This window comes from Jaculus jaculus, chromosome 2 (assembly GCF_020740685.1).
Source record: "Jaculus jaculus isolate mJacJac1 chromosome 2, mJacJac1.mat.Y.cur, whole genome shotgun sequence".
Classification (NCBI taxonomy): domain Eukaryota; kingdom Metazoa; phylum Chordata; class Mammalia; order Rodentia; family Dipodidae; genus Jaculus; species Jaculus jaculus.
In genome coordinates, this window is record NC_059103.1 from 6,492,495 (window position 1) to 6,511,244 (window position 18,750).

The 18,750-nt window shown below is 53.0% G+C and overlaps 1 protein-coding gene across 5 annotated transcripts in view; it reads left to right on the forward strand.

Annotated features, from left to right (window-relative positions):
* Positions 1-18,750, forward strand: part of Mad1l1 (mitotic arrest deficient 1 like 1) — a 345,185-nt gene that overhangs the window by 99,114 nt on the left and 227,321 nt on the right. The window contains exon 1 of one of the 5 annotated variants that reach the window (XM_045143915.1): positions 14,767-14,835. The exons of the other annotated variants lie outside the window; for them this stretch is intronic. The gene's annotated coding sequence lies outside the window, so the exon portion shown is untranslated. Of the gene's footprint in view, positions 1-14,766; positions 14,836-18,750 lie in introns of those variants that run through there. 5 annotated transcript variants of the gene reach the window in all.

An 18,750-nucleotide genomic window follows, 5' to 3' on the forward strand; every position in this document is an offset into this window, starting at 1 on the left:
TGAAGCCGGGCAAATGTCAGGACGGTTCCCTACACTGTCTCTCTAGTTTGTTTGAAGAGATTCCAGGAGGCCATTACTGAGGACGGAGGGTGGCTTGTCCATTGTCAAGACAGGACTTGCACTGCTCAGCTTCTGGTCTCCTGTGTCCCCTTCCGTCAGGGAGCCGGCCGGTGGCCGTCTTTGGTCCCTTGCCGGGAACGTTGGCCATCCTGAGCTCTGCTCTGCAGTCAGTGCTTGTTAGCATGCTGGTGAAGTGAGCTAAATGGGTCCCCAGGTGCACCAGGACAGACGAGGCCTCAAATATTCAGGGGCACTTCATATCAGAAATCTTGTCCCTAACCTTGCTTCGCAGGAAGCGGGAGAGGGCATGATGGCCTGGTTGTCTGAAGTGTCACCAAGGCCTTCACAGGGTAGCATCGGCGTGGCTCTCAGCAGCAGGGCAGAGCCCCCGCCTGGGGTGCCTGCTCCCTCCCACAGCTCTGCACCATGCTGCTGTCTGCCCTCGCTCCACATGCCGCTGGTTCACTATTGGATCATAGTGCCCTGCTGGCCCATCGTCCTCCCGTCTCTCTCTCCCTCCCTTTTTCAAAGAGCATCTTTACCTTTAAAATGTGTGTGTGTGTGCATATGTGTATACAAGCTTGTGTGTTTGCATGTATGTGTTTGTACAGGCCTTGGGTGTCATTCCTCAGGTGCCACGTTCCTTCTTTGAGACAGGGTCTCTCTGTTGACTTGGAGCTCACCAGTTAGGCTAGACTTGGTTGGCCAGCCGGCCACAGGGTGCTCTTGTCTCTGCCTGCAGGCCCTCCATGATTGTCGGCGGTGGTTGCTAGACCTGACTTTTTTTTCCTGTAAGTTCTGGGGCTCAAGCTCATGCTTGGGAGGGTAGTACTCAACACCAAGCTGTCTCCCCAGCCTCTGGTGGCCTTTTCTAAGTTTCACCCACAGCCCACTGTCTGCTCATTCTGTTCTCCTCGCTGGCCTGCCCTCCCTGAGTGTATTTGTATGACAAACTTCTTGATGTCACAAGCAAGTCCTAAGGTGGTAGCCATGATCTTCATGTGTTGTGCCTGTTTGCCATGGGTGCCTGGCTCACAGGAAGCGTTCTTCCTTGTCTTCTTGGTGACACCTCCTAGTGGCAGCCCGTTGGCTCCGATTATATGTGGGGCAGGTGCCCCTGGGCCCATGTCCTCTCTCTGCTTCTCTTCCCCGAAGTAGGCAAGCCACTGTCATTCTTCCCCAGGGCTACGTCTGGGCAGTGTCTCTGTCACAGCTCCTGAGTTCAGAGTCACCTCCCTCCCTCTGATGTGGTTCCTGTCTGTAGGGAATCAATGCAGGTTTCCCAGGTGAGTAATAAGTAGGGGTGGCAACTGGGTGATAGTGTTACCCCAGCTGATGTGACTTTTGCTTCCGGTGGCTCTGGGCTATGTTGGACATGGCTGAGGAGGTGTGAGCCCTTGAGCCTCTTTCTCAGCAGAACAGGTCCCTCTCGTTCTGTCTCCCCTGCACCCAGTTCTTTCTGGACTCTCTCCCGGGCAGCTCCTTCCTCTTCGCCTCTCTACATCATAGGCCTTCCACAGGCTGTCCCAGGTCTGCTCAGGCTCCATCTTCTTCCTTGAAGATGGGTGCTGGCAGCCCTGTGGTCATCTGCTGTTCCTTGTGTCTTTTCTTGAATCCGGACCCCAGGTCCAGCTCCTGTTGGCATCTCCCTGTGTTGGTACATTTAGCTCATATAGGAGGGGCTTTGAAGCCCCCCCTAGGGCTTGAAAGCATGGGATGCACCCCATACACACTGCCTGGAAGTTTACATCATATTGAGCCTGAAGGGGTCCTCACGCTGTGTCCCATGGGTGACCTTGTGTGCATTGGCTGGTCTGGTCCCTTCTGTTGGGCGTGGGGTGTGAGCAGGACCCTGACATGGCCTTGCGCTCTTGTACTTGTGCCCCTGCCTAGCCGCTGTCAGTGCCAGCTGAGGGGCTCCATGTGTATCCTGAGCCTCGAGTAAGAGGAGCTGGGGTGGGGCTATGGCCATCCCTCCTGGACACTGGCTTTGTGCTGTGCCAACACTGGAACAGGAGCAGGATGCGGAGCTGAGGCGGCTCCTGGGACCGAATGCCTTGCTCCAGAACGGTCTGGCCACTGGACTACTGGGGTAAGGGGCTGTGTGCCTGTGCTCCAGCTGCTTGGGCTTTCCTTCCCCTTGGCTCCTGCAGAAGAAACCCAGGCTTCCTTGACAGGCTGCCGTCCCCATCCGGGGTCTCAGCCCTCACCCCACCTCCTCTTTTTCCTGAGCCCTGAGCTGTTCATGTGCCTAATGGATGGCCTTGTAGGGGCACCAGCTTGGTGGAAGTAGTAAAAAGCTCTTGCCAGAGAAGCAGAGGGTGCTAGCTAATTGACGGCTTTATTTATTTATTTCTGGGCCTGGATGGCAAACAGCTCTGATTCTCTGCCCAGCGGGAGCAGGTGGGGAGGCGCTCGTCTCATCGATTCCTCACCTGCAGGCACGCACAGGGGAGCCATTGATTTGGCGTCACCTGCCAAACCCACTCTGAAGTGGGCTTAATTGCCTCAAGACCAGCTTACTCACACCGTGTCCCCAGCAGGCATTGCATGAAGGTGTCTCTCTGCTCACCTAGGGTTCTGCTTGCCCTGGGAGTGAGAAGTCTCCCCGACATGTTCCCTCCTTGGAGGCCCACAATGTTAAGGTCCACCAAGCCTACGCCCCAGTTGCCAGTGTGACCACCTCACACACTCTTAGGTGCTGGGAAGCCTTGGCAAGGACAACCTGGAGCTGACTAGTGCCCTGCGCTGCCAACCTACTCTTGCAGTGGCCATCTGGCCTTTGTGAATCTCTGTATGTCAGATTTCACTGTGACCCCGGGATGGCTGGGCTCTTACCATGCCCCATGTGCCAGTTTCCATGGGAGGAGACAGGCGTCATATCTGTCATGGTGTTTTTGTTTTTGTTTTTCGAGATAGTGTCTCACTCTAGCCTGGGCTGACCTGAAATTCACTCTGTACTCTCCGGGTGGCCTTGAACTCATGGCGCTCCTCCTACCTCTGCCTCCAGAGTACTGGGATTGAAGGCGTGCGGCACCATGCCTGCCATGTTTTTATGTGTTTGTCCCATAACCACAGGTATGGTGTGCAGACAGTTGCACTAGCTTGTAGGGTGACTTGCAGCATGCTCTGGGCTGTGTGCCCTGAGATTCTGCAGACAGGAGCTGTCCATCGCAGGGTCTTAGGGGTGGGCAGACCCCTGGCTCTGGACTCTGACAGCTGGTTCTGCCTTGCACTAGCGTCCCTGTGCGGGTGAGCCGCACGCACTGCCTGGGCTCCCCTGCAGCAGCGGTGCTGACCCTCCGCCCCCGGACCAGTGGTGCCTGATTCCTTGGGCCTTGCTTGTCACTGAGCTATGGGCTTCTGCTTCCATTTGTGGGCAGGCCGCCTCATTTCTCTGGGTTGAGACTCTGGGTACCCAAAGCGGGTTTTTAAATTTTTTTTTTTATTAACAGTTTCCATGATTATAAATAATATCCCATGGTAATGCCCTCCCTCCCTCCTTTGAAATTTCATTCTTCAGCATATGCCCTCCCCCTGTCAATCAGCTCTCTTTTACTTTGATGTCATGATATTTCCGTCCTATTATGATGGTCTTGTGTAGGTAGTGTCAGGCACTGTGAGGTCATGGACATCCAGGCCATTTTGTGTCTGGAGGAAGCACATTGTAAGGAGCCCTACCCTTCCTTTGGCTCTTACATTCTTTGTGCCACCTCTTCCGCATTAGACCCTGAGCCTTGGAAGGTGTGATAGAGATGTCACAGTGCTGAGCACTCTGGTCACTTCTTTCCAGCACCATGATGCCTTCTGAGTCATCCCAAGATCACTGCCATCTGAAAAGAGAAGATTCTCTACCAAAAGTGAGAGTAGCATTAATACAAGTCTATGAACATTAAGAGTAGTGCTTACTGGGCAGTTTGATGAGCATAGTATAAATATTTAGCCAGACAGCAGCAGATGTTACACCCCTAGGGCTCATGACTACCCTTGTTTTAAGTTTTCAGTATCAGGGATGTATTCCCTCCCATGGAGTGGGCCTCCAATCCAATTACAGGGCAGTTGGTTTCCACCATGACAGATGTGCCACTATTGCATCTGTTGGCTCATTTGGCCTGGCTGGCCAAATATAAGGCTTGTAGTGTCCACTTTTGAGTATCTTCACTGGTGATTTCTCTTTCTCCCATTGAACTGCATGCAAAACGGCTTCTTCCAGCTGTCTGTCAGCTGGTCTACGTGGAGGAGGTTATCAGCTCAGCTCCAGCAGGATTTCTCAGTGGCCTTGCAGCCCAAGTATGTGGAATCTACAGCAATAGGGTCTTACCATCTATTCCTGGTGGGAAACCAAGGGCAGGATGGGGTTTTTAAGTGACAGCAGAGTGCTGGATGTGACTTAGATGTCTCCCATAAAATACAGGGAGAGCCTGAGTGGCCGGATGGCTCTGACCTGCCGGGCTGCTGTGCACCTCTCCCTTGCCAGGTCCTTCTGCAGTGGCAGAGGCCAGAGCTACTGGGACGTCTCCTGGGGACTGCTTTTGTCCCTGCAAAGCCATGAGAGGAGACTGTAGCATTTGGGCCAGGAGCTGTGACCTCAGGTGCAAGCTGGGACTGGGGTGAGGTTATGTCTTCTTCCCTAACTTGTCATCCTGTTGATAGGGACTCATTCAATGACAATTAAATGCTTGTCTCTCTCTTCTCTAGTTCTTGTTTGTTTAATTGAAAGGTGAGCTGGTAGAAGCCAGTCCTTGACCCATTGGCCCTGAAGATGGCATATTCGAGGTTCCCTTGGGGCTTCCCCTCCATCTTCACCCTCTACCATGGTCCCCTTTGGCAGTTGTGTTCCCCAGACTGGACTTGTCTTTCATCTGCATATCTGAGCTATCTGAATGTCTGCTCACTGTGCAGATGCCTGTGCCAGGCTGGCCCTGTGTGTGGGCAGGAGCAGAGAGCAGGCGGGTGGGCCTGGCTGTGAGTGACCCAAGCCTGGGGTCGGGGCAGGCAGTGGATGGGCTTCCTGCATTTGGCAGGTGCCCCTCTGATGACCTTTCTCCACAGCTGCCTCTTACCAGAGACTTCTTCCCGGAGGGCTGTTGTCCGGCCTGCTGTTGGTGCTACCTACCGGTGGTGGCTGTCCTTGGAGCCGCTGGGCTCTGGGTCGTCCTGGTGACTGTCCTAAGACTGCCCCAATCCACAGGCCTTCACCGTCTGTGTTGAGTTCGGAGCTGCTTGCTTCGAAAAGCAAGAAGATCCATAGCTGTGCTAATGAGCTGCCTGTGTGGAGCTGTGAGGTTGCGCCAGCCAGCCATCAGGGAGGCTCCAGGCAGGGGAGCATGCCTTGGCTGTGCAGACTCAAGTGTGGGTGGGTGTGTATGTGCACACGTGTGGGTTTGGCCAGACTCCCTTGTCCCTCCTATGGGGGCTGGCCATGGCAGTCCTCATGATGACCCTGAACAGTGTGTTGGAAGCATGCTATAAGTGGCGTTGTCCTCTCTGCTAGGCCACGGCTGCCATCTAATGTGGGAACAGGGAGTGGACTGGCTAGTGAGGTCCAACTTGTGAGGGATCTTGGGCCTGGACGGGCCCTCAGAACTGCCCTGCCTCCAGCAGTGTTATCAGAGCTGGCGTTCGGCAGTGCATGGGGCCAGGGCTAGGTGCCCCTGCAGACCCTCCATGTCCAGAGTTGACACGTGTACCCATGTCTCAAGAATGCTCAGAGCCCCTTGACGTCACCTCTCTGAGACCACAGTGCCACGGCGAGGCCGTCCTCTTTTCCTGGGGTCTTCAGACTTCCTTCTGTCTCTCGCATATGGATGGCCTTCTCTGTCCTGCCCCTGAGGCCTTGGGAGGCACCCTGCTGCCCCAGACCACCTTCTCCCTCCTGCAGATGCAGCCCACAGGCCACTGCCTCCACATGTGCTTCCCACAAGCAGTTGCCGTGTCTTTTGGCGCTAGGCTGCTCGTGTGTAGCGAAGGCTGGTGGTGTGTGTGTTGTTGGGAAATAAGCAGAGGTGCTTCCTGGGTTGTCAAGCCCTGCACCAGCTACATGCAAGGGGCCGGGGCAGGGGCTGGGGTGACCCACCGTGCAGACTTCTTCCATGGTGTCTTTTGTGGCAGTGTTCCCCTCTGTCCAGGTGCCAGTGACCCTCAGTGGCGGGCTGCCTTGGAGAGATAGGAGTTGGCACCTAGAGGATGGCTTGAGCCGGCGGGTGTGGTCAGCTGAACCGAGTGAAAAATGTGGTTTCGTTTATGGGGTGGACAAGTAAGTGGAGGATGGGGCCAGGCAAGCCCACATGGCGTGGCCCCAAGTGACTCCAGAGCGGCTGGAGTTGGTAGGGGTCAGGGGTGGGCTCTCAACACACATCCCTCACTGTGTGTGCCTCTTTCAGTAGGAGTGTGGATGGGAACATGCTGGTGTCGAGGACGGAAGGGGGCTTCAGCCTGGGGGTTGCCACTTGTGGTTTTGAGAGTGTGACTCCCCATAAGCCAGGGAGGCAGGCAGGGCCCTGTTTCAGAGAGAGGGAGGGCAGGGATGAGCCTGGACAGAAGCACCACGGGAACCTGTGACGTGTGGCTGGAGGCCCCAGCTGCCTGCTGTGGACAGCCTTGCTTTATGAAAATATGACACGTCGCCGAGAGGATCGGGCTGCGCTGTTGCAGCTGCCACCATGCAGTTGTGCCCACCGACCCTGGGGACGCTGGCCCCTGAGCTCCAGCTTTGCTTCGAGGTGGATAGAGACGGAATGGTCCCAAAGGGAAAGCACTGCCCTCCAAGCATAGGCTGTGCCCAGCCCAGGGATGCTGGGGAGCCACTCTGTCTGCTGCCCATGGGGCCAAGGAGCTGCCGGCTCCTTTCAGCAGCAGAGGACTGTCACCTCCACATCCTGAAGCCGGGGCATTGATGCCTACTCAGAAAGCAAAGCTCTGTCTTTTCTGGTTACAGGATTGTACCTCCATGAGAGCACAGACCCCCTGCTGGCCTCCAAAACTTGGGTTGGTGAGCCTCTTCTCTTTAGGACCAGAGTCCGCACCACACGCTCTGTGGGCAGGTGGTTTCTCTCACGAGTGCGGCGCAGGAGAGGCTGGGGCGTGGCTGTGCTCCTTGGGCCTCACCATCCAGACTGATGGCCAAATTGCCCCTCTGGCCAAGCTGTGGTGCCCAGCATAGACATGCCATCTTGGAGTCATCTTCACCTGTCAAACAGCATGTAGTGTGGTGGACTATGCCACGAGAGGTCACCTGAGTCACCCATCTGTACTGCAGGCTTCATCTTTGGCTACATGCATATATTACGCTCACCAAACTGCCCGGTAAGCACGTCTCTGATGTGCTTTCAGGCCTTTTTGAATCAGCTCTATCAGACCGTGTTCTGGGTTGTGGTGAGAACATTGTCCACTAACTTCAGAGGTGGACCCGGCAGAGTGGGAGGACAGAGCTGAGTTCTGCCTTGAGAAGTTGTCGGCTTCTCTGTCCTGACCTGGTGCTGGGCAGATGCCTGACACCACCCCTGGGCTTAGACTGTGCTTGGGCCTTTGGCAGCTCCTTGCTTTTTATAAAAAAAAAATTTATTGACAACTTCCATAATTATAGACAATAAAGCATGGTAATTCCCTTCCCTCCCCGCTTTGTCCTTCCCAACTCTACTCTCCATTATATCCCTTCCCCCTCTGAATTAGTCTCTCTGCTTTAATTTTGGTGTCGTCATCTTTTCCTCCTATTATGAGGGTCTTGTGTAGATTGTGCCAGACACTGCAAAGTCATGGATGTCAGGCCATTTTGTGTCTGGAGGAGCACGTTGTAAGGAGTCCTACCGTTCCTTCAGCTCTTGCATTCTTTCTGCCACCTCTTCCACAATGGACCCTGAGCCTTGGAAGGTGGGATAGAGGTTTCAGTGCTGAGCACCCCTCTGTCACTTCTTCTCAGCACTATGTTGCCTTTTGAGTCATCCCAGAGATCACTGCCATCTGAAAAGATGAGAGTAGCATTAATATATGGGTATGAGCATTAAGAGAAGCGCTTATTGGGCAGTTTGGTGAGCATAACATATGCATTTAGCCAGTTATCAGCAGGTGGCACACCCCTTAGAGCTCATGTCCTCCCCCTTCATAGGTTTTCAGTACCAGGCATGTATTCCCTCCCATGGAGCAGGCCTCCAGTCCAATTAGAGAGTGGTTGGTTTCTCCCATAACAGACATGCCTCTATTGCACCTGTTGGCTCTTTTGGCCTGGCTGGCCAAATTTAAGGCTTGCAATGTCCACTGTTGTTTATCTTCACTGATGACTTCTCTCCCATAGGGCTACAGCATTGTAGAAGGAGCTTCGTATTATTCCTTCCTTTCTATTTTATGGAAAAGTTTGAGAAGCATTAGTGTTAATTCTTCCATGAGGGTCTAGTAAAATTCATCTAGGCCTGGACTTCTTTTAGTTGAGAGAATTGTTTTTACTCCCGAGGTAGGGTTTTGCTCTTGCCCAGAGTGACTTGGAATTCACTATGTAGTATCAGTGTGGCCTCGAACTCATAGCAATCCTCCTACCTCTGCCTCTTGAGTGCTGGGATTAAAGGTATGCACCACCATGCTCAGTGGGAGAATTTTTTTTTTAACTACTTTGATCTCCTTACTTATTATAGTTCTATTTAAATGGTTTATCTCATCTTGATTTAATTTTGGTAGTTCATATAAATTTAGGAAATCCGATTTTCAAACTTAGTGGAGTGTATGTTCTTAAAATATATCCATATGATTTTCTGAATTTCTTTGGTATCTGTAATGATGCCTTTTTCATCTATAATTTTATTCATTTGTGTCTCTTTTTCATTTGGTCAGATTTGCTAAGGGTTTATCAATCTTGTTTATCCTTTCAAAGAACCAACTCTTTGTTTCATTGATTCATTGTATTGTTTTTTTGGTTTCTTTTTCATTAATTTCTACCCCAATCTTTATAATTTCTTCCCATCTACTGATTTTTGGTTTGCCTTGTTCTTCTTTCTCCAAGACCTTAAGGTGAAGCATTAAGTTGTTTACTTGTGGCCTTTCTAATCTCTTTAGTATAGGCACTTAAAGCTATAAATTTCCCGCTTAGGACTGCCTTCATTTTGCCCTGAAGGTTTTGATATGTGTCATTCTCATTATCATTTGATTCCATGAATTTTTGGATTTCCTTCTTGATTTCTTCATTGACCCATTCATCATTTAGTAGTATTCAGTTTAATTTCTATGATTTTGTGTATGCTCTATAGCTTTTCTTGTTGTTGATTTATAATTTAGTCCCACTGTGGTCAGATAGCATGCAAGGAATTGTTTCAATTTTCCTGTATTTGTTAAGATTTGCTTTGTGTCCTAATATATAGTCTGTTTTAGAGAATGTCCCATGTGCTGCTGAAAAGAATGTGTATTCTGCATCATTTGGATGAAATGTTCTGTAGGTATCTGTTAGGTCCATTTATTCTGTGACCTCACTTAATCTGGATGCATCTCTGTTTATTTTTTTTTGCTGGGACGACCTGTCCATTGATGAGAGTGTTGTATTGAAGTCACCCACTACAACTTTGTTTGGCATTACCTGTGGCCTTAATTCTAATGGTGTTTGTTTGATAAATTGGGAGCCCCCATGTTAGGTGCATATATGTTTAGTATTGTAATGTCCTCCTGTTGGAATGTTGTTCCTTTAATCATTATAAAGTGACCTTCCTTATCTTTCCTAAGTAATATTGGGTCTGAAGTCTATCTTGTCAGATATCAGGATAGGAACCCCTGCTTGTTTTCTAGACCCATTTGCTTGACTACTGTTTTCCATCACTTCACCCTAAGATAGTATCTGTCTTTTATGGAAAGGTGAGTTTCTTAGAGGCAACAAATAGAAGGATTCTGCTTTATAAACCAGTCTGCAAGCCTGTGTCTTTTGTTTGGAGAATTGAGGCTGTTGATATTAAGAGTTATTATTGAAAGGTGTGTGGTTATTCTTGCCATTCTTCTCATTTTGTAGTGCTTCCTGTTCTTCCTTTATGGTCTTGTATTAACTAGTATGGTTTGTTTTTCCTGTTTCCTGATGTATGTGCTTTCTCTTCAGCATGAAGGAACCTTGCAAGTGTTTACTGTAGAGCTGGTTTAGCCTATTTTTGTTGTGGAATGTCTTTATGTCTCCGTCAGTTTGGATAGATAGCTTTGCAGAATAAAGTAATCTTGGTTGACAGTCATTATCTTTCAGCACTTGGAATACATCATTCCAAGCCCTTCTGGCTTTTCAAGTTTGTGTTGGGTGATCTGCTGTTATCCTCATGGGCTTGCCTTTATATGTGACTTAATTTTTCTCTCTGACTGCATTCAATGTATTTTCTTTGTTTTATAGTGTAATTATAATATGACAGTGAGAAGTTCTTTGCTGACTTTGTCTGGTGTTCTGAAGGCTTCCATTAACTGTATTGGTTGCTGGTGTCAGGTTAGAATTTCAGTACACAACGATCTGACTCTACGACTTGCTGGTGCCACTCTCTTCTCTTGTCCTTTCTCACGCCAGGAGGCTCTCTTGGGGTGTTCAGCTCATGTCCCTTACGTTCAAATGTGCATTGCCGTCTTGTCATGATCATTCCCTTAGTTCTATGCTATATCTCCGCTATAAGGTGAGCATCTTTTTCTTTTTACTTGTTGTTGTAAAGTATCTTGGAAGATTCTTTGAGCTTATGTAAATCTGTTTCTTTTCAAAATTTTGTCCACCGTTGTGGGCCTTGATGGAACCCTCCCTCACCCTGACAGCCCCCACTGGTGTGTTACTGAATCTTGTTCCTTCTTCCTGCTGGAATTGGCATTCGCTGATGGAGAAGACTGTTCTGCTTTCCATGTACGCATTCAGATAGGCTTGCACGTTGTCAGGTTGCAGCTGCATTCTTTCATGTCCGTGTGATGTCCTTTCGTTGTGGCACCCTTGTCCCTGGGAGCTCTCACAGCACTGTTCTGCCCATGTCCATGTGGTGTCCTCTGGCTGTGGAGCTGTGGCTCCTGGGATCGCTCACCTCTGTGTTCTAGCGCATGTCCACTTGCTGCCCGTTGCTCATGGCACTGGTTCCTGGGAGCTCTCGCTCTGCCTGTGGGCTTGGCTTTGCCCTCATCCGACCTAAGCATCTTCCTCTTGGATTTGCATGGATTTGGCACTTCATATTTCCTGTCTTGAAACGTGAACCACTTTTCAAAGGTCCTGTTCCCTTTGCTGGAGAGCAGCAATATTTACAACGGTCAGTTCATGCCTCCGGCTGTGGTCACTGCTTCTTGTCCTGTCAGTGGACAGTTAGCAAAGGTATGAGTGTGTTCTACTCTGTGCTTGCACACTCCTGTGTTAGTGTCTGACTCTGCCGCACATCCTGGTATTTGCTTTGTTTGGTACCTCTAGGCAGTCATCCTCTTATTTTGTACTTTGTGTCTGGCAGGAGGTGAATAGCATGGAATGACATGCAGTATGTGGCATGTAGCCTGGCCTGCATCACATGGAATGGCAGGAGAAGCACAATGTGGCGTGAAGTGTGTGGCATGGATGGGAGGCACACAGGCATGTGTACAGTGTGGCAGGACACGCATGGATCGGCTCGAGGGGCACAGTGTGACGGTGTGAGGCATGTGGTGTGCAGTGCGATACAGGCATGCTGCATCCGGTGAGGCCTGAGGTGCTTGTGGCACGTGGTGACATGTGCAGCGTGTACATGGGATCTCAGCATGTCTGTCCTTGCTGGTTTTCCTTTTCTGCCCTGCTTCTGTTTTTCTTTTTGGTAGTGCTCATGTGTGGTGTGTATGCATAGGTGCATACATGCGGAGGCAAGAGGATATCAGGTGTCCTTGTATTTTGAGTCTCTCACTGAATCTGGAGCTAACTGGTTTCCATTAAGACTGGCTGATCAACGTGCACACCGACGGCCTGTGTCCACCCCACCCAGTGCTGCTGGTCCACATGTCAGCAGCCATGTTTACATTTTTTTGCATGGGCTCTGGGGATCAGACCCTCATTCATCCTTACTGTGCCCTTTCCTCCAGCACTTCACAGCACCTCTGTGCCCTGTGCACTTCCTTCAGAAGTTCTCGACTTTTGTATGTCCTGTTTCTTTTTTTAAAAATTATTTTTATTTATTTATTTGAGAGAGATATAGACAGAAAGAGGCAGGTAGAGAAAGAGAGAGGGGGGAGAGAATGAGAATGGATGTGCCAGGGCCTACAGCCACTGGAAATGAACTCCAGATGCATGTGCCACTTTGTACATCTGACGTATGTGGGTCCTCGGAATTGAGCCTGGGTCCTTTGGCTTTGTAGGCAAGTGTCTTCATCACTAAGTCATCTCTGCAGACCTGTATGTCCCATATCTTGCTGCTTTGTTTGCCCTTGGGTGCATGCAGGACTCCCAGAACACAGGGAGAAGAAACCTGCAGGGAGGTCCAGAGAGGCAGCTGTGTGAGCAGTGGGTGTTGCAGGGAGCTCCGGAGAGACAGCTGTGTGAGCAGTGGACGTTGCAGGGAGCTCCGGAGAGACAGCTGTGTGAGCAGTGGGCATTGCAGGGAGCTCCAGAGAGGCAGCTGTGTGAGCAGTGGGCGTTGCAGGGAGCTCCAGAGAGACAGCTGTGTGAGCAGTGGGCGTTGCAGGGAGCTCCGGAGAGACAGCTGTGTGAGCAGTGGACGTTGCAGGGAGCTCCGGAGAGACAGCTGTGTGAGCAGTGGGCATTGCAGGGAGCTCCGGAGAGACAGCTGTGTGAGCAGTGGGCGTTGCAGGGAGCTCCGGAGAGACAGCTGTGCGAGCAGTGGGCGTTGCAGGGAGCTCCGGAGAGGCAGCTGTGTGAGCAGTGGGTGTTGCAGGGAGCTCCGGAGAGGCAGCTGTGCGAGCAGTGGGCGTTGCAGGGAGCTCCGGAGAGACAGCTGTGTGAGCAGTGGACGTTGCAGGGAACTCCGGAGAGACAGCTGTGTGAGCAGTGGGCGTTGCAGGGAGCTCCGGAGAGGCAGCTGTGTGAGCAGTGGGCATTGCAGGGAGCTCCAGAGAGGCAGCTGTGTGAGCAGTGGATGTTGCAGGGAGCTCCGGAGAGACAGCTGTGTGAGCAGTGGACATTGCAGGGAGCTCCGGAGAGACAGCTGTGTGAGCAGTGGGCGTTGCAGGGAGCTCCGGAGAGACAGCTGTGTGAGCAGTGGGCGTTGCAGGGAGCTCCGGAGAGACAGCTGTGTGAGCAGTGGACGTTACAGGGAGCTCCGGAGAGACAGCTGTGCGAGCAGAGGAGGTTGCAGGGAGCTCCGGAGAGACAGCTGTGTGAGCAGTGGGCGTTGCAGGGAACTCCGGAGAGACAGCTGTGTGAGCAGTGGACGTTGCAGGGAGCTCCGGAGAGACAGCTGTGTGAGCAGAGGACGTTGCAGGGAGCTCCGGAGAGACAGCTGTGTGAGCAGTGGACGTTGCAGGGAACTCCGGAGAGACAGCTGTGTGAGCAGTGGACGTTGCAGGGAGCTCCGGAGAGACAGCTGTGTGAGCAGAGGACGTTGCAGGGAGCTCCGGAGAGGCAGCTGTGTGAGCAGTGGACGTTGCAGGGAGCTCCGGAGAGACAGCTGTGCGAGCAGAGGACGTTGCAGGGAGCTCCGGAGAGACAGCTGTGTGAGCAGTGGGCGTTGCAGGGATCTCCGGAGAGACAGCTGTGTGAGCAGTGGACGTTGCAGGGAGCTCCGGAGAGACAGCTGTGTGAGCAGTGGACGTTGCAGGGAGCTCCGGAGAGACAGCTGTGTGAGCAGTGGGCGTTGCAGGGATCTCCGGAGAGACAGCTGTGTGAGCAGTGGACGTTGCAGGGAGCTCCGGAGAGACAGCTGTGTGAGCAGTGGACGTTGCAGGGAGCTCCGGAGAGACAGCTGTGTGAGCAGTGGACGTTGCAGGGAGCTCCGGAGAGACAGCTGTGTGAGCAGTGGACGTTGCAGGGAACTCCGGAGAGACAGCTGTGTGAGCAGTGGGCGTGGCAGGGAGCTCCGGAGAGGCAGCTGTGTGAGCAGTGGACTTTGCAGGGAGCTCCGGAGAGACAGCTGTGTGAGCAGTGGACATTGCAGGGAGCTCCGGAGAGACAGCTGTGCGAGCAGAGGACGTTGCAGGGAGCTCCGGAGTGACAGCTGTGTGAGCAGTGGGCGTTGCAGGGAGCTCCGGAGAGACAGCTGTGTGAGCAGTGGACGTTGCAGGGAGCTCCGGAGAGACAGCTGTGTGAGCAGTGGACGTTGCAGGGAGCTCCGGAGAGACAGCTGTGCGAGCAGAGGACGTTGAAGGGAGCTCCGGAGAGACAGCTGTGTGAGCAGTGGGCGTTGCAGGGAGCTCCGGAGAGACAGCTGTGTGAGCAGTGGACATTGCAGGGAGCTCCGGAGAGACAGCTGTGTGAGCAGTGGACGTTGCAGGGAGCTCCGGAGAGACAGCTGTGTGAGCAGAGGACGTTGCAGGGAGCTCCGGAGAGACAGCTGTGTGAGCAGTGGGCGTTGCAGGGAACTCCGGAGAGACAGCTGTGTGAGCAGTGGACGTTGCAGGGAGCTCCGGAGAAACAGCTGTGTGAGCAGAGGACGTTGCAGGGAGCTCCGGAGAGACAGCTGTGTGAGCAGTGGACGTTGCAGGGAGCTCCGGAGAGACAGCTGTGCGAGCAGAGGACGTTGCAGGGAGCTCTGGAGAGACAGCTGTGTGAGCAGTGGGCGTTGCAGGGAACTCCGGAGAGGCAGCTGTGTGAGCAGTGGGCGTTGCAGGGAGCTCCGGAGAGACAGCTGTGTGAGCAGTGGGCGTTGCAGGGAGCTCCGGAGAAACAGCTGTGTGAGCAGAGGGCGTTGCAGGGAGCTCCGGAGAGACAGCTGTGTGAGCAGAGGACGTTGCAGGGAGCTCCGGAGAGGCAGCTGTGTGAGCAGTGGACGTTGCAGGGAGCTCCGGAGAGACAGCTGTGCGAGCAGTGGACGTTGCAGGGAGCTCCGACGAGACAGCTGTGCGAGCAGTGGACGTTGCAGGGAACTCCGGAGAGACAGCTGTGTGAGCAGTGGGCGTTGCAGGGAGCTCCGGAGAGACAGCTGTGTGAGCAGTGGGCGTTGCAGGGAGCTGCGGAGAGACAGCTGTGTGAGAAGTGGACGTTGCAGGGAGCTCCGGAGAGACAGCTGTGTGAGCAGTGGACGTTGCAGGGAGCTCCGGAGAGACAGCTGTGTGAGCAGTGGACGTTGCAGGGAGCTCCGGAGAGACAGCTGTGCGAGCAGTGGACGTTGCAGGGAGCTCCGGAGAGACAGCTGTGCGAGCAGTGGACGTTGCAGGGAGCTCCGGAGAGACAGCTGTGCGAGCAGTGGACGTTGCAGGGAGCTCCGGAGAGACAGCTGTGTGAGCAGTGGGCGTTGCAAGGAGCTCCGGAGAGACAGCTGTGTGAGCAGTGGACGTTGCAGGGAGCTCCGGAGAGACAGCTGTGTGAGCAGTGGACGTTGCAGGGAGCTCCGGAGAGACAGCTGTGTGAGCAGTGGGCGTTTCAGGGAGCTCCAGGGAGACAGCTGTGTGAGCAGTGGGCGTTGCAGGGAGCTCCGGAGAGACAGCTGTGTGAGCAGTGGGCGTTGCAGGGAACTCCGGAGAGACAGCTGTGTGAGCAGAGGACGTTGCAGGGAGCTCCGGAGAGACAGCTGTGTGAGCAGTGGGCGTTGCAGGGAGCTCCGGCGAGACAGCTGTGTGAGCAGTGAGCGTTTCAGGGAGCTCCAGGGAGACAGCTGTGTGAGCAGAGTGGGCGTTGCAGGGAGCTCCGGAGAGACAGCTGTGTGAGCAGTGGGCGTTGCAGGGAGCTCCGGAGAGACAGCTGTGTGAGCAGTGGGCGTTGCAGGGAGCTCCGGAGAGACAGCTGTGTGAGCAGTGGGCGTTGCAGGGAGCTCCGGAGAGACAGCTGTGTGAGCAGTGGGCGTTGCAGGGAGCTCTGGAGAGGCAGCTGATTGAGCAGTTGGCGTTGCAGGAAGCTCCAGAGAAGCAGCTGTGTGAGTTGTCTGTCAATTCTGCTGCAGATTCCCTGTGCAAGCCTCCCATGCTCATTCACCCCAGTCAACTCACTGGGTCAGTACAGGAGACCTGAGTGCAGTCATTCTTTGGCTTGTGGTTGGTGCCCCACCTCTGGTAGTCTTCGGTCCTGTCTTTCCTGGAAAGGTAACACAAAACAGCTTGAGGACCGATTGAGTGGATTGTAGGGAAAGCATTCCCATGCTGCTTGATTTTCTTAAAGCTGCTGAGGAACTCTGTTTGAAGGAGACACATCTGAGGGTGAGCTGTTTGTCCTGTCTGGCAAAGTGTAGAAGATACGTCTTATGGTGTGTCGTGGGCCACTCAGCCATGGTTGGCATGGGGTGTTAGAGAAGCAGGATTTCTCAGTCAGGGAAATCAATGCCCCAGTAGTCTAAAGTCCACAAGATCAGTTTTACTTGGGACAAGAGTGAGACACTTGAAATTCAACGCTGCTGTCTGTACTGAGGATGGATGGAGAGCGGGTCTCCCTGGGCTTCCTGTGTGAGCCTCTCTGAGGCTGCACCTCTCCTACACGGCACTGTCGAAGTGGACGGCTCGGGGGAATGGTGAGTCAGAAGACCTCTGCTGGGCTCTGACGTACCACCCATGACTCCTTCCAGGGCACTAGCTATGATGGGGGTCCACCATGGGGAGGCAGGGACAGCCCCTGTCCTGTGTCACAGGTGTGGTGGTGTCTGACAGTGTGGCATGGGCGGAGGCCTTGAAATCTGAGCCTTTAAACTCCCATGTCTCTTCACTAAGCTGTGTGAGATCAAGACATGGAGCCAGTTTTAGGAAAAGAGGCCGTGTCTCTTCTTAAATTTAATTTCTTTATTTTTGACGGTTTGATACGTGTATATATTTTGACCTTATCCACTCCCATTACCCTTTCTTGTCCACTTCCCACTCTGTGAAGCCCCTTTCCAAATAGTCTCCTTCCAACATACCTGTCTTGGTTTCTGTGACTCCCTTGGTTAAACTGTAGGGCTGCTTGGATGCTCATGCCTGTGGTTATGTGCTGGGGAACTTACCACTGAAGGTCACGACTCCCTCACTAACTGCCTGCTGCTCCTCTGGGGGGAGTGGGGTCTTGTGAGCCCCTCCTCCCTCCGCAGGATGGAATGGTGATGGGCTGAGTCTTGCACAAGAAGCCACAGCTGCTGTGAGTTCATGAGTGCATCGTACGGCCTTGCCTTAATGTGCCTTCGAGTGTGGATTGCTTCGCCTCTTGAGTTGTCCAGGTGCGTGGTCACCTGACGTCCCTTCTCTGGCTGGCCTGTGCCTGTGCTTGGCTCGGAGTGGCCTGACCTCTGCCCTTGTGGCTGAGGCAGCTCTTGTTGCCAACTGAGGGACTTCAAGTGTGTGCTCTGAAAGTCCCCACATGGATTCAGAGGAATAATTAGTATCCTATAAGATATGAATCTTAATTCCTAAATTACATATTTAGCAGATGGTCCAAAATAGCACTTGTAATGGCAACATTCAATTAGTGAGTTTAAAATTGTGTATTATTGCAGCACTCTCCGTGGGTTCTATTTAGAGGCTTCTAAATATAGTGGTATAAAAACACAGAAGTGTTGCAAACTATTTAGACCCACACAGCCGCAGTGGGCTGTGTGCTCAACTTCCCCATTAACCAGAGGCGACTGTAGAGAAGTCTCATTTCTTCCCAAGAATCTAAAGTCAAGTGTGGTGCAGTCAGGGGCACCCCTAGTGCCCACTGGCCCTTGCCTTTATGCTCTTGATGTGGACATTGTAGTGTCCTTAGGATCTTACTCCCAAGTCCTTGCCATCCTTGACGGATGCCCAAGGGCAGCTTTTCTCCTTCTGTGGCAAGGTGAGGGCCTTCCTCTCTGTCTTCCATGTCTTCGCAGACACACCTGGTTCTGTGAGATCTTTAGTGGTCTCGCTGGCAGGTTAAAATGGGTATCACCCAAGCAGGCAGGAGCTCCTGCGAGCTCAGAAGTTGTCTCCTTGACTGGAGGGCCTGGTGCCTTATGGGAGGAGAAGGTGTTTTAGCTCACCTGCCTGTCCAGAGTCTCCAGTCCAGGAGGTAGATGCCAGGTGATGAGGGCCTAGAGCCAGGGCCTGTCCCTGGTCACAGCCAGCGTGACCTCAGCCGCTTAGGCCGAGGCCAGAGGACTACGAGATTTTAAGTCCTTCCCGAGCTACTGAGGAAAGCCAAGGCGAGCTGGGAATTTAGTGAGACCCTGTCTCTAAGTAAGTGAGGGCCAGGCATGGAGCTAAGTGGTGGAGTGCCTGCCTATGAGCCCTCAGTGAGTGGCCACAGCCTTGGCTCAGAGTGTTTGCCTAGAATCCCTCAGTGAGGGACTAGGGCTGTGGCTCAGTCGTTGGGCATCTGCCTGGAGTCTACAAGGTCCTCTGTTCAATCCCGAGCACCAAAAAAGGAAGGGCGGAGAAGAGAAGCAGAAGGCCAGTGTGGAGCACGGGGCTCCGAGCTGTAGAGCGGGTTCCGTGGGCCCGAGAATGTCTCAGCAGTAGCTGGGTCTTCAGCGCACCTTCCTAGTGGTGGCTGCGCATCTCCCAAGAGCTGCTCGGAAACAGGTGTCATAAGAAGGAGGCAGAGAAATTGGATTCCTGGGCGCCACAAGGATTTACTTCTGGGAGCCCTTCCTCCCATCGTCTTCCTGCTAAAATGCTAGGCTGTTTGTTACCCAGTAAGGGCGTTTTTGTTCCTAACTTGAAAAGAGACAC